The sequence below is a fragment of the Pleurodeles waltl genome, unplaced genomic scaffold (assembly GCF_031143425.1).
Source record: "Pleurodeles waltl isolate 20211129_DDA unplaced genomic scaffold, aPleWal1.hap1.20221129 scaffold_72, whole genome shotgun sequence".
Taxonomy (NCBI): Eukaryota; Metazoa; Chordata; class Amphibia; order Caudata; family Salamandridae; genus Pleurodeles; species Pleurodeles waltl.
In genome coordinates, this window is record NW_027150393.1 from 1,516,550 (window position 1) to 1,528,755 (window position 12,206).

At 48.5% G+C, this 12,206-nt stretch overlaps 7 non-coding genes across 7 annotated transcripts; all 7 read right to left on the reverse strand.

Annotated features, from left to right (window-relative positions):
* Positions 1-1,096: 1,096 nt before the first annotated feature.
* Positions 1,097-1,208, reverse strand: TRNAL-CAA (transfer RNA leucine (anticodon CAA)). The gene is made up of 2 exons: positions 1,171-1,208; positions 1,097-1,142 (listed from the first exon to the last, which is right to left on the reverse strand). It is a non-coding gene; the product is annotated as a tRNA-Leu (tRNA).
* Positions 1,209-1,976: 768 nt separating this feature from the next.
* TRNAP-AGG (transfer RNA proline (anticodon AGG)) lies at positions 1,977-2,048 on the reverse strand. The gene has a single exon. It is a non-coding gene; the product is annotated as a tRNA-Pro (tRNA).
* A 2,631-nt stretch (positions 2,049-4,679) lies between these two features.
* Positions 4,680-4,791, reverse strand: TRNAL-CAA (transfer RNA leucine (anticodon CAA)). Its single transcript has 2 exons — positions 4,754-4,791; positions 4,680-4,725 (listed from the first exon to the last, which is right to left on the reverse strand). It is a non-coding gene; the product is annotated as a tRNA-Leu (tRNA).
* A 768-nt stretch (positions 4,792-5,559) lies between these two features.
* TRNAP-AGG (transfer RNA proline (anticodon AGG)) lies at positions 5,560-5,631 on the reverse strand. Its single transcript has one exon. It is a non-coding gene; the product is annotated as a tRNA-Pro (tRNA).
* A 2,631-nt stretch (positions 5,632-8,262) lies between these two features.
* On the reverse strand, positions 8,263-8,374 carry TRNAL-CAA (transfer RNA leucine (anticodon CAA)). Its single transcript has 2 exons — positions 8,337-8,374; positions 8,263-8,308 (listed from the first exon to the last, which is right to left on the reverse strand). It is a non-coding gene; the product is annotated as a tRNA-Leu (tRNA).
* A 768-nt stretch (positions 8,375-9,142) lies between these two features.
* TRNAP-AGG (transfer RNA proline (anticodon AGG)) lies at positions 9,143-9,214 on the reverse strand. Its single transcript has one exon. It is a non-coding gene; the product is annotated as a tRNA-Pro (tRNA).
* A 2,631-nt stretch (positions 9,215-11,845) lies between these two features.
* Positions 11,846-11,957, reverse strand: TRNAL-CAA (transfer RNA leucine (anticodon CAA)). The gene is made up of 2 exons: positions 11,920-11,957; positions 11,846-11,891 (listed from the first exon to the last, which is right to left on the reverse strand). It is a non-coding gene; the product is annotated as a tRNA-Leu (tRNA).
* Positions 11,958-12,206: the final 249 nt, after the last annotated feature.

The following is a 12,206-nucleotide window of genomic DNA, read 5'->3' on the forward strand; positions in this document are numbered from 1 at the left end:
AGCATGTATTGCATTGCAACATGACATCTTACAAGAGTGAAAAGCAGAAATACTCCTGTTTAAAACACAGACTGAACCTATAAAGGTAGGGGTTTGTCTGGGATTTGAACCGAGGTCCTCTCACACCCGAAGCGAGAATCATACCCCTATACCAACTAGACTGCCGCTGCATAGTCATTTGAAACATCTTCTGAAGCGTCTTTCAGAAAAGCAGGGCCATTTGGAGGCTCTCTCTCTCTCTAAGCGTGCCATAGCAATTAATGTTTTCTGTCAAGGATTTTTTGTTTGTCTCTAGCAAGGCAAGAGGTAGTCAAAATGCCCTGTGCCAGTGAGCTGAACTAGGGGACTGATGTGAAAAGCAGACCCTTTCTGGTAGTTGTAACCCGCTGCTAGTCATGGACCCTTGCACCTTAGATTTCCCAACCAGAAGCACTGAAGGGCCTGCTAGCTCTTGAGCCAGAGGAGCATGCCTCTTGGATTCAAGCACACTTGCTCGGTCAGCGCTTGATCAGGCTCGATCAGGCGAGATTCATATTAGTGGCTCATAGGCCTGAAACACTCACCTGGGAGACGCAGGGTGGCTGATTTCCCGGAATGGCCCTTGATGGGGAAATCACCTCCTTTCCCCCGCCTCATTTCAGAATTGTGTGCTAGTCGCAAGACAGTGTTCAGGGGTTCATGGGTACTGCCTACTCCCAGCTGCCTCTCTGTCTTCTTCATGTAAATTGCAAGTCACGAGGAGGCACCATTGCCAATATGCTCCGCCCACCTAACCAAGAAACCTAGTTTGAGCTTGTCTGCCTGTGTTGTTGCAGGGGCAGAGTCTTCTTTGCCCAAAAGGTGGCAGGAGAGCCTCACTTCAAACGATAGAATCAACTGCTTAAGTAGAAACCAGCATGGTAGTTACTGTCATAAAGTGCAGCTCTAACAGAAGGTGTGCCTGAGACGCCCCTTCCAGTAATACACAGAATTTTGATTGAGGGCCCAGCCGATGGGTTGGTGGATTTCTCCTCACATGCCACAGCAGCTTCCAAAGATAGTGGTCTGAGGAGCTGGCTCTGCAAGCAGAGCAAGATTTAAGGGAAGAAAATACACCTGTCAGAAGTGGGATTTGAACCCACGCCTCCATGAAGAGACCAGAAGGCTCAGCTTCACTGAAGATCAAGCTCTCTTGAGTCTGGCGCCTTAGACCACTCGGCCATCCTGACAGCCAAAACAGTGTGCAGGTCGGACTCTTCAGTCTGCACTTGTTGATTTTGCCGCTTGCAATGTTCCTATCAAAGTCACAGCTTTAAAGGCCCCACAATATAACATGGCCAAGAAAAAAAAAAAAAAACAGAACAAGAAACAATGCACATGCACGACCACCGAGGGATGCAGATAACTTTTTAGCGTCCTGCAATAGTAAAGCACGTTTTACACAGGTCACAAGTTTTTAAAGGTCATTTCTGTCTAAGTGTGCATTGAGAGAGACTGAGGTTTTAGGGAGCAAACACAAAAGCTGCTGCTGCCAAGTGTTTCTGCCCGGTCTCAAACCGGGGACTTTTCGCGTGTGAGGCGAACGTGATAACCACTACACTACAGAAACAAGCTTGCTGATTTGACTGAAGGAGCACAGTTCCCCTCATATGTTTGCACGATTTCCTCTATACTTTATCAGCAGTTGCTCGGAATGCGAGGGGTAAGTGTGAAAATTGCAGCGGTGTCGGCCAGCATGCATACACTCAGACGTCCTGAAAAATCCCATAGCTGCGGGCAGAGACAGACAAATATCTGATGCCTAAATGCCAGGAAGGAGAGCCTGTGAAATCATCACACAGGGCGCACTGAGAGCAAGCAGGAAGGAAGCCAAGGCATTGTAATCCATTTTTCGCCTTAGGCAAAAAATATGTTTTGCGCAACAATGCTTCGAGTAAAATGAGAAATGTTGAGGGGTTGTGTATTTTGAGCAGGATTTGATTGTTTTCCGCTAAAATGGGCTCGTCCGGGATTTGAACCCGGGACCTCTCGCACCCTAAGCGAGAATCATACCCCTAGACCAACGAGCCTGGGCACAGAAATGCAACGGCTCCGACCCTGCTCGGAGGATTGGTGACAGAGAGTGGGAGACTACATCCCAAAGCAAGAAACTGCACATGGTGCTCTCTTTTGCAGTACGACTAGAGTCATTTGCATGGTCTTCATCGAACATGACATAAAAAGCCTCTATCCTTTAGACATTTTGGCCCAGATTTACAAGAAAATGACTAAGCGCGACGCTGTGCCAAATTTGCAAGCCCCACGTGCCGTCATTTTCAAAATGCAGGAAAGCGCCGTATTTAGTAGAATACAGCGCACCCCTGTGCTTCCCCCTGCGCCAGCTCTAAATTAGCTGCTGAGCGCCAACGCAGCCGTTCTTGCACCATGGTACAAGGATGACTGCGTTGAGGGGGAAATTGTTTTTGTGCAGGAAGGGAAACCTTCCTGCCCCAAAAAAAAATCTTCAATGGTGATTTGCTCTTACTTCTATGTGTGCTGCAGAATGCATCACACATAGAAAGAGCAAAAACAAGGAGAAATGAAAACATTTCTCCTCAGTGCGCCACTCTAACGACACCCCTGGGATGGCGTTGGATTTTGGCGCTGACGCAGATTTACGCCAACTCCTAAATCTGGAGCAGCATCAAAATGCTATGGTGTTGCTGTGGCACACTCCCAACAACACCCATTGCACGCCCCTTCCAGGGAACGCGCTGCGTGCTAAGGGGCCGTATTTACAAGGTGGTGTTAAGCCACAAAATGTGGCTGAACGCCATCTTGTAAATACCGCGCAGTGCATAGTGCCACCGGGGCGTCACTAAAAGTGATGCTCCGGTGGCGATAGGGCCTTGTAAGTCTGGCACTTTATTTGCTCAAGGTGTGTGTTCTTGGTGAGGGCAGGAAAGCTATTTTCGCTCTCGTACCTTCCTTCCTTGGCTGGCTTGAATTCTGTAGGCTCAGGCTTCATTGCAAAGGTCAAACAGTGAGCAACTGACTGCCGTAAGCTGGCGCAACTCCTCTTGGTGAGCTGTGACAGATGCCCCAGGAGCGTAGTACCTCACGATGGTGAGGGATAGACACAGTCTCTTTTATTTCAGCTTGCCTGTCAGGTGAGGCAGGAAATGCAAATACTGTGAAAAAGCCCAGCGAATCGAACCAGGGACCTTTCGCATGTGAGGTGCGCATGATAACCACTACACTACACAAGCAGACACACTTGCCGGCTTGCTTCATGTGGCTATGCATTGTACTGGAACCACCACACTATGGAAACAGACACACCTGCTTGCTTTATGTGGCTATGCATTGGACTGGGATGCAAGGATGAGGGCCAATGTTCATGACGCTCAAAGCTGAGCCTTCCGGAACACAATCTCTTCCCTTGGAAGAAAGGAACTGGGATCACTTTCATTCCAAGAGGTGATTTCAGAACTGGACCCGAAATTACCATGGAGAAGCACTGTGCATTTAATGTTCCTACGAGCACTGCTGCTCCAGCACAGAAAAGCAGTTGCAAAGAAATCTCGCATACCTTCATGATGCTGGACCGTCTCGACGCCAGTATAAAGCATGTATTGCATTGCAACATGACATCTTACAAGAGTGAAAAGCAGAAATACTCCTGTTTAAAACACAGACTGAACCTATAAAGGTAGGTGTTTGTCTGGGATTTGAACCGAGGTCCTCTCACACCCGAAGCGAGAATCATACCCCTATACCAACTAGACTGCCGCTGCATAGTCATTTGAAACATCTTCTGAAGCGTCTTTCAGAAAAGCAGGGCCATTTGGAGGCTCTCTCTCTCTAAGCGTGCCATAGCAATTGATGTTTTCTGTCAAGGATTTTTTGTTTGTCTCTAGCAAGGCAAGAGGTAGTCAAAATGCCCTGTGCCAGTGAGCTGAACTAGGGGACTGATGTGAAAAGCAGACCCTTTCTGGTAGTTGTAACCCGCTGCTAGTCATGGACCCTTGCACCTTAGATTTCCCAACCAGAAGCACTGAAGGGCCTGCTAGCTCTTGAGCCAGAGGAGCATGCCTCTTGGATTCAAGCACACTTGCTCGGTCAGCGCTCGATCAGGCTCGATCAGGCTCGATTCATATTAGTGGCTCATAGGCCTGAAACACTCACCTGGGAGACGCAGGGTGGCTGATTTCCCGGAATGGCCCTTGATGGGGAAATCACCTCCTTTCCCCCGCCTCATTTCAGAATTGTGTGCTAGTCGCAAGACAGTGTTCAGGGGTTCATGGGTACTGCCTACTCCCAGCTGCCTCTCTGTCTTCTTCATGTAAATTGCAAGTCACGAGGAGGCACCATTGCCAATATGCTCCGCCCACCTAACCAAGAAACCTAGTTTGAGCTTGTCTGCCTGTGTTGTTGCAGGGGCAGAGTCTTCTTTGCCCAAAAGGTGGCAGGAGAGCCTCACTTCAAACGATAGAATCAACTGCTTAAGTAGAAACCAGCATGGTAGTTACTTTCATAAAGTGCAGCTCTAACAGAAGGTGTGCCTGAGACGCCCCTTCCAGTAATACACAGAATTTTGATTGAGGGCCCAGCCGATGGGTTGGTGGATTTCTCCTCACATGCCACAGCAGCTTCCAAAGATAGTGGTCTGAGGAGCTGGCTCTGCAAGCAGAGCAAGATTTAAGGGAAGAAAATACACCTGTCAGAAGTGGGATTTGAACCCACGCCTCCATGAAGAGACCAGAAGGCTCAGCTTCACTGAAGATCAAGCTCTCTTGAGTCTGGCGCCTTAGACCACTCGGCCATCCTGACAGCCAAAACAGTGTGCAGGTCGGACTCTTCAGTCTGCACTTGTTGATTTTGCCGCTTGCAATGTTCCTATCAAAGTCACAGCTTTAAAGGCCCCACAATATAACATGGCCAAGAAAAAAAAAAAAAAACGGAACAAGAAACAATGCACATGCACGACCACCGAGGGATGCAGATAACTTTTTAGCGTCCTGCAATAGTAAAGCACGTTTTACACAGGTCACAAGTTTTTAAAGGTCATTTCTGTCTAAGTGTGCATTGAGAGAGACTGAGGTTTTAGGGAGCAAACACAAAAGCTGCTGCTGCCAAGTGTTTCTGCCCGGTCTCAAACCGGGGACTTTTCGCGTGTGAGGCGAACGTGATAACCACTACACTACAGAAACAAGCTTGCTGATTTGACTGAAGGAGCACAGTTCCCCTCATATGTTTGCACGATTTCCTCTATACTTTATCAGCAGTTGCTCGGAATGCGAGGGGTAAGTGTGAAAATTGCAGCGGTGTCGGCCAGCATGCATACACTCAGACGTCCTGAAAAATCCCATAGCTGCGGGCAGAGACAGACAAATATCTGATGCCTAAATGCCAGGAAGGAGAGCCTGTGAAATCATCACACAGGGCGCACTGAGAGCAAGCAGGAAGGAAGCCAAGGCATTGTAATCCATTTTTCGCCTGAGGCAAAAAATATGTTTTGCGCAACAATGCTTCGAGTAAAATGAGAAATGTTGAGGGGTTGTGTATTTTGAGCAGGATTTGATTGTTTTCCACTAAAATGGGCTCGTCCGGGATTTGAACCCGGGACCTCTCGCACCCTAAGCGAGAATCATACCCCTAGACCAACGAGCCTGGGCACAGAAATGCAACGGCTCCGACCCTGCTCGGAGGATTGGTGACAGAGAGTGGGAGACTACATCCCAAAGCAAGAAACTGCACATGGTGCTCTCTTTTGCAGTACGACTAGAGTCATTTGCATGGTCTTCATCGAACATGACATAAAAAGCCTCTATCCTTTAGACATTTTGGCCCAGATTTACAAGAAAATGACTAAGCGCGACGCTGTGCCAAATTTGCAAGCCCCACGTGCCGTCATTTTCAAAATGCAGGAAAGCGCCGTATTTAGTAGAATACAGCGCACCCCTGTGCTTCCCCCTGCGCCAGCTCTAAATTAGCTGCTGAGCGCCAACGCAGCCGTTCTTGCACCATGGTACAAGGATGACTGCGTTGAGGGGGAAATTGTTTTTGTGCAGGAAGGGACACCTTCCTGCCCAAAAAAAAAATCTTCAATGGTGATTTGCTCTTACTTCTATGTGTGCTCCAGAATGCATCACACATAGCAAGAGCAAAAACAAGGAGAAATGAAAACATTTCTCCTCAGTGCGCCACTCTAACGACACCCCTGGGATGGCGTTTGATTTTGGCGCTGACGCAGATTTACGCCAACTCCTAAATCTGGAGCAGCATCAAAATGCTATGGTGTTGCTGTGGCACACTCCCAACAACACCCATTGCACGCCCCTTCCAGGGAACGCGCTGCGTGCTAAGGGGCCGTATTTACAAGGTGGTGTTAAGCCACAAAAAGTGGCTGAACGCCATCTTGTAAATACCGCGCAGTGCATAGTGCCACCGGGGCGTCACTAAAAGTGATGCTCCGGTGGCGATAGGGCCTTGTAAGTCTGGCACTTTATTTGCTCAAGGTGTGTGTTCTTGGTGAGGGCAGGAAAGATATTTTCGCTCTCGTACCTTCCTTCCTTGGCTGGCTTGAATGCTGTAGGCTCAGGCTTCATTGCAAAGGTCAAACAGTGAGCAACTGACTGCCGTAAGCTGGCGCAACTCCTCTTGGTGAGCTGTGACAGATGCCCCAGGAGCGTAGTACCTCACGATGGTGAGGGATAGACACAGTCTCTTTTATCTCAGCTTGCCTGTCAGGTGAGGCAGGAAATGCAAATACTGTGAAAAAGCCCAGCGACTCGAACCAGGGACCTTTCGCATGTGAGGTGCGCATGATAACCACTACACTACACAAGCAGACAGACTTGCCGGCTTGCTTCATGTGGCTATGCATTGTACTGGAACCACCACACTATGGAAACAGACACACCTGCTTGCTTTATGTGGCTATGCATTGGACTGGGATGCAAGGATGAGGGCCAATGTTCATGACGCTCAAAGCTGAGCCTTCCGGAACACAATCTCTTCCCTTGGAAGAAAGGAACTGGGATCACTTTCATTCCAAGAGGTGATTTCAGAACTGGACCCGAAATTACCATGGAGAAGCACTGTGCATTTAATGTTCCTACGAGCACTGCTGCTCCAGCACAGAAAAGCAGTTGCAAAGAAATCTCGCATACCTTCATGATGCTGGACCGTCTCGACGCCAGTATAAAGCATGTATTGCATTGCAACATGACATCTTACAAGAGTGAAAAGCAGAAATACTCCTGTTTAAAACACAGACTGAACCTATAAAGGTAGGGGTTTGTCTGGGATTTGAACCGAGGTCCTCTCACACCCGAAGCGAGAATCATACCCCTATACCAACTAGACTGCCGCTGCATAGTCATTTGAAACATCTTCTGAAGCGTCTTTCAGAAAAGCAGGGCCATTTGGAGGCTCTCTCTCTCTAAGCGTGCCATAGCAATTGATGTTTTCTGTCAAGGATTTTTTGTTTGTCTCTAGCAAGGCAAGAGGTAGTCAAAATGCCCTGTGCCAGTGAGCTGAACTAGGGGACTGATGTGAAAAGCAGACCCTTTCTGGTAGTTGTAACCCGCTGCTAGTCATGGACCCTTGCACCTTAGATTTCCCAACCAGAAGCACTGAAGGGCCTGCTAGCTCTTGAGCCAGAGGAGCATGCCTCTTGGATTCAAGCACACTTGCTCGGTCAGCGCTTGATCAGGCTCGATCAGGCGAGATTCATATTAGTGGCTCATAGGCCTGAAACACTCACCTGGGAGACGCAGGGTGGCTGATTTCCCGGAATGGCCCTTGATGGGGAAATCACCTCCTTTCCCCCGCCTCATTTCAGAATTGTGTGCTAGTCGCAAGACAGTGTTCAGGGGTTCATGGGTACTGCCTACTCCCAGCTGCCTCTCTGTCTTCTTCATGTAAATTGCAAGTCACGAGGAGGCACCATTGCCAATATGCTCCGCCCACCTAACCAAGAAACCTAGTTTGAGCTTGTCTGCCTGTGTTGTTGCAGGGGCAGAGTCTTCTTTGCCCAAAAGGTGGCAGGAGAGCCTCACTTCAAACGATAGAATCAACTGCTTAAGTAGAAACCAGCATGGTAGTTACTGTCATAAAGTGCAGCTCTAACAGAAGGTGTGCCTGAGACGCCCCTTCCAGTAATACACAGAATTTTGATTGAGGGCCCAGCCGATGGGTTGGTGGATTTCTCCTCACATGCCACAGCAGCTTCCAAAGATAGTGGTCTGAGGAGCTGGCTCTGCAAGCAGAGCAAGATTTAAGGGAAGAAAATACACCTGTCAGAAGTGGGATTTGAACCCACGCCTCCATGAAGAGACCAGAAGGCTCAGCTTCACTGAAGATCAAGCTCTCTTGAGTCTGGCGCCTTAGACCACTCGGCCATCCTGACAGCCAAAACAGTGTGCAGGTCGGACTCTTCAGTCTGCACTTGTTGATTTTGCCGCTTGCAATGTTCCTATCAAAGTCACAGCTTTAAAGGCCCCACAATATAACATGGCCAAGAAAAAAAAAAAAAAACAGAACAAGAAACAATGCACATGCACGACCACCGAGGGATGCAGATAACTTTTTAGCGTCCTGCAATAGTAAAGCACGTTTTACACAGGTCACAAGTTTTTAAAGGTCATTTCTGTCTAAGTGTGCATTGAGAGAGACTGAGGTTTTAGGGAGCAAACACAAAAGCTGCTGCTGCCAAGTGTTTCTGCCCGGTCTCAAACCGGGGACTTTTCGCGTGTGAGGCGAACGTGATAACCACTACACTACAGAAACAAGCTTGCTGATTTGACTGAAGGAGCACAGTTCCCCTCATATGTTTGCACGATTTCCTCTATACTTTATCAGCAGTTGCTCGGAATGCGAGGGGTAAGTGTGAAAATTGCAGCGGTGTCGGCCAGCATGCATACACTCAGACGTCCTGAAAAATCCCATAGCTGCGGGCAGAGACAGACAAATATCTGATGCCTAAATGCCAGGAAGGAGAGCCTGTGAAATCATCACACAGGGCGCACTGAGAGCAAGCAGGAAGGAAGCCAAGGCATTGTAATCCATTTTTCGCCTGAGGCAAAAAATATGTTTTGCGCAACAATGCTTCGAGTAAAATGAGAAATGTTGAGGGGTTGTGTATTTTGAGCAGGATTTGATTGTTTTCCGCTAAAATGGGCTCGTCCGGGATTTGAACCCGGGACCTCTCGCACCCTAAGCGAGAATCATACCCCTAGACCAACGAGCCTGGGCACAGAAATGCAACGGCTCCGACCCTGCTCGGAGGATTGGTGTCAGAGAGTGGGAGACTACATCCCAAAGCAAGAAACTGCACATGGTGCTCTCTTTTGCAGTACGACTAGAGTCATTTGCATGGTCTTCATCGAACATGACATAAAAAGCCTCTATCCTTTAGACATTTTGGCCCAGATTTACAAGAAAATGACTAAGCGCGACGCTGTGCCAAATTTGCAAGCCCCACGTGCCGTCATTTTCAAAATGCAGGAAAGCGCCGTATTTAGTAGAATACAGCGCACCCCTGTGCTTCCCCCTGCGCCAGCTCTAAATTAGCTGCTGAGCGCCAACGCAGCCGTTCTTGCACCATGGTACAAGGATGACTGCGTTGAGGGGGAAATTGTTTTTGTGCAGGAAGGGAAACCTTCCTGCCCCAAAAAAAAATCTTCAATGGTGATTTGCTCTTACTTCTATGTGTGCTGCAGAATGCATCACACATAGAAAGAGCAAAAACAAGGAGAAATGAAAACATTTCTCCTCAGTGCGCCACTCTAACGACACCCCTGGGATGGCGTTGGATTTTGGCGCTGACGCAGATTTACGCCAACTCCTAAATCTGGAGCAGCATCAAAATGCTATGGTGTTGCTGTGGCACACTCCCAACAACACCCATTGCACGCCCCTTCCAGGGAACGCGCTGCGTGCTAAGGGGCCGTATTTACAAGGTGGTGTTAAGCCACAAAATGTGGCTGAACGCCATCTTGTAAATACCGCGCAGTGCATAGTGCCACCGGGGCGTCACTAAAAGTGATGCTCCGGTGGCGATAGGGCCTTGTAAGTCTGGCACTTTATTTGCTCAAGGTGTGTGTTCTTGGTGAGGGCAGGAAAGCTATTTTCGCTCTCGTACCTTCCTTCCTTGGCTGGCTTGAATGCTGTAGGCTCAGGCTTCATTGCAAAGGTCAAACAGTGAGCAACTGACTGCCGTAAGCTGGCGCAACTCCTCTTGGTGAGCTGTGACAGATGCCCCAGGAGCGTAGTACCTCACGATGGTGAGGGATAGACACAGTCTCTTTTATCTCAGCTTGCCTGTCAGGTGAGGCAGGAAATGCAAATACTGTGAAAAAGCCCAGCGACTCGAACCAGGGACCTTTCGCATGTGAGGTGCGCATGATAACCACTACACTACACAAGCAGACACACTTGCCGGCTTGCTTCATGTGGCTATGCATTGTACTGGAACCACCACACTATGGAAACAGACACACCTGCTTGCTTTATGTGGCTATGCATTGGACTGGGATGCAAGGATGAGGGCCAATGTTCATGACGCTCAAAGCTGAGCCTTCCGGAACACAATCTCTTCCCTTGGAAGAAAGGAACTGGGATCACTTTCATTCCAAGAGGTGATTTCAGAACTGGACCCGAAATTACCATGGAGAAGCACTGTGCATTTAATGTTCCTACGAGCACTGCTGCTCCAGCACAGAAAAGCAGTTGCAAAGAAATCTCGCATACCTTCATGATGCTGGACCGTCTCGACGCCAGTATAAAGCATGTATTGCATTGCAACATGACATCTTACAAGAGTGAAAAGCAGAAATACTCCTGTTTAAAACACAGACTGAACCTATAAAGGTAGGGGTTTGTCTGGGATTTGAACCGAGGTCCTCTCACACCCGAAGCGAGAATCATACCCCTATACCAACTAGACTGCCGCTGCATAGTCATTTGAAACATCTTCTGAAGCGTCTTTCAGAAAAGCAGGGCCATTTGGAGGCTCTCTCTCTCTAAGCGTGCCATAGCAATTGATGTTTTCTGTCAAGGATTTTTTGTTTGTCTCTAGCAAGGCAAGAGGTAGTCAAAATGCCCTGTGCCAGTGAGCTGAACTAGGGGACTGATGTGAAAAGCAGACCCTTTCTGGTAGTTGTAACCCGCTGCTAGTCATGGACCCTTGCACCTTAGATTTCCCAACCAGAAGCACTGAAGGGCCTGCTAGCTCTTGAGCCAGAGGAGCATGCCTCTTGGATTCAAGCACACTTGCTCGGTCAGCGCTCGATCAGGCTCGATCAGGCTCGATTCATATTAGTGGCTCATAGGCCTGAAACACTCACCTGGGAGACGCAGGGTGGCTGATTTCCCGGAATGGCCCTTGATGGGGAAATCACCTCCTTTCCCCCGCCTCATTTCAGAATTGTGTGCTAGTCGCAAGACAGTGTTCAGGGGTTCATGGGTACTGCCTACTCCCAGCTGCCTCTCTGTCTTCTTCATGTAAATTGCAAGTCACGAGGAGGCACCATTGCCAATATGCTCCGCCCACCTAACCAAGAAACCTAGTTTGAGCTTGTCTGCCTGTGTTGTTGCAGGGGCAGAGTCTTCTTTGCCCAAAAGGTGGCAGGAGAGCCTCACTTCAAACGATAGAATCAACTGCTTAAGTAGAAACCAGCATGGTAGTTACTTTCATAAAGTGCAGCTCTAACAGAAGGTGTGCCTGAGACGCCCCTTCCAGTAATACACAGAATTTTGATTGAGGGCCCAGCCGATGGGTTGGTGGATTTCTCCTCACATGCCACAGCAGCTTCCAAAGATAGTGGTCTGAGGAGCTGGCTCTGCAAGCAGAGCAAGATTTAAGGGAAGAAAATACACCTGTCAGAAGTGGGATTTGAACCCACGCCTCCATGAAGAGACCAGAAGGCTCAGCTTCACTGAAGATCAAGCTCTCTTGAGTCTGGCGCCTTAGACCACTCGGCCATCCTGACAGCCAAAACAGTGTGCAGGTCGGACTCTTCAGTCTGCACTTGTTGATTTTGCCGCTTGCAATGTTCCTATCAAAGTCACAGCTTTAAAGGCCCCACAATATAACATGGCCAAGAAAAAAAAAAAAAAACGGAACAAGAAACAATGCACATGCACGACCACCGAGGGATGCAGATAACTTTTTAGCGTCCTGCAATAGTAAAGCACGTTTTACACAGGTCACAAGTTTTTAAAGGTCATTTCTGTCTAAG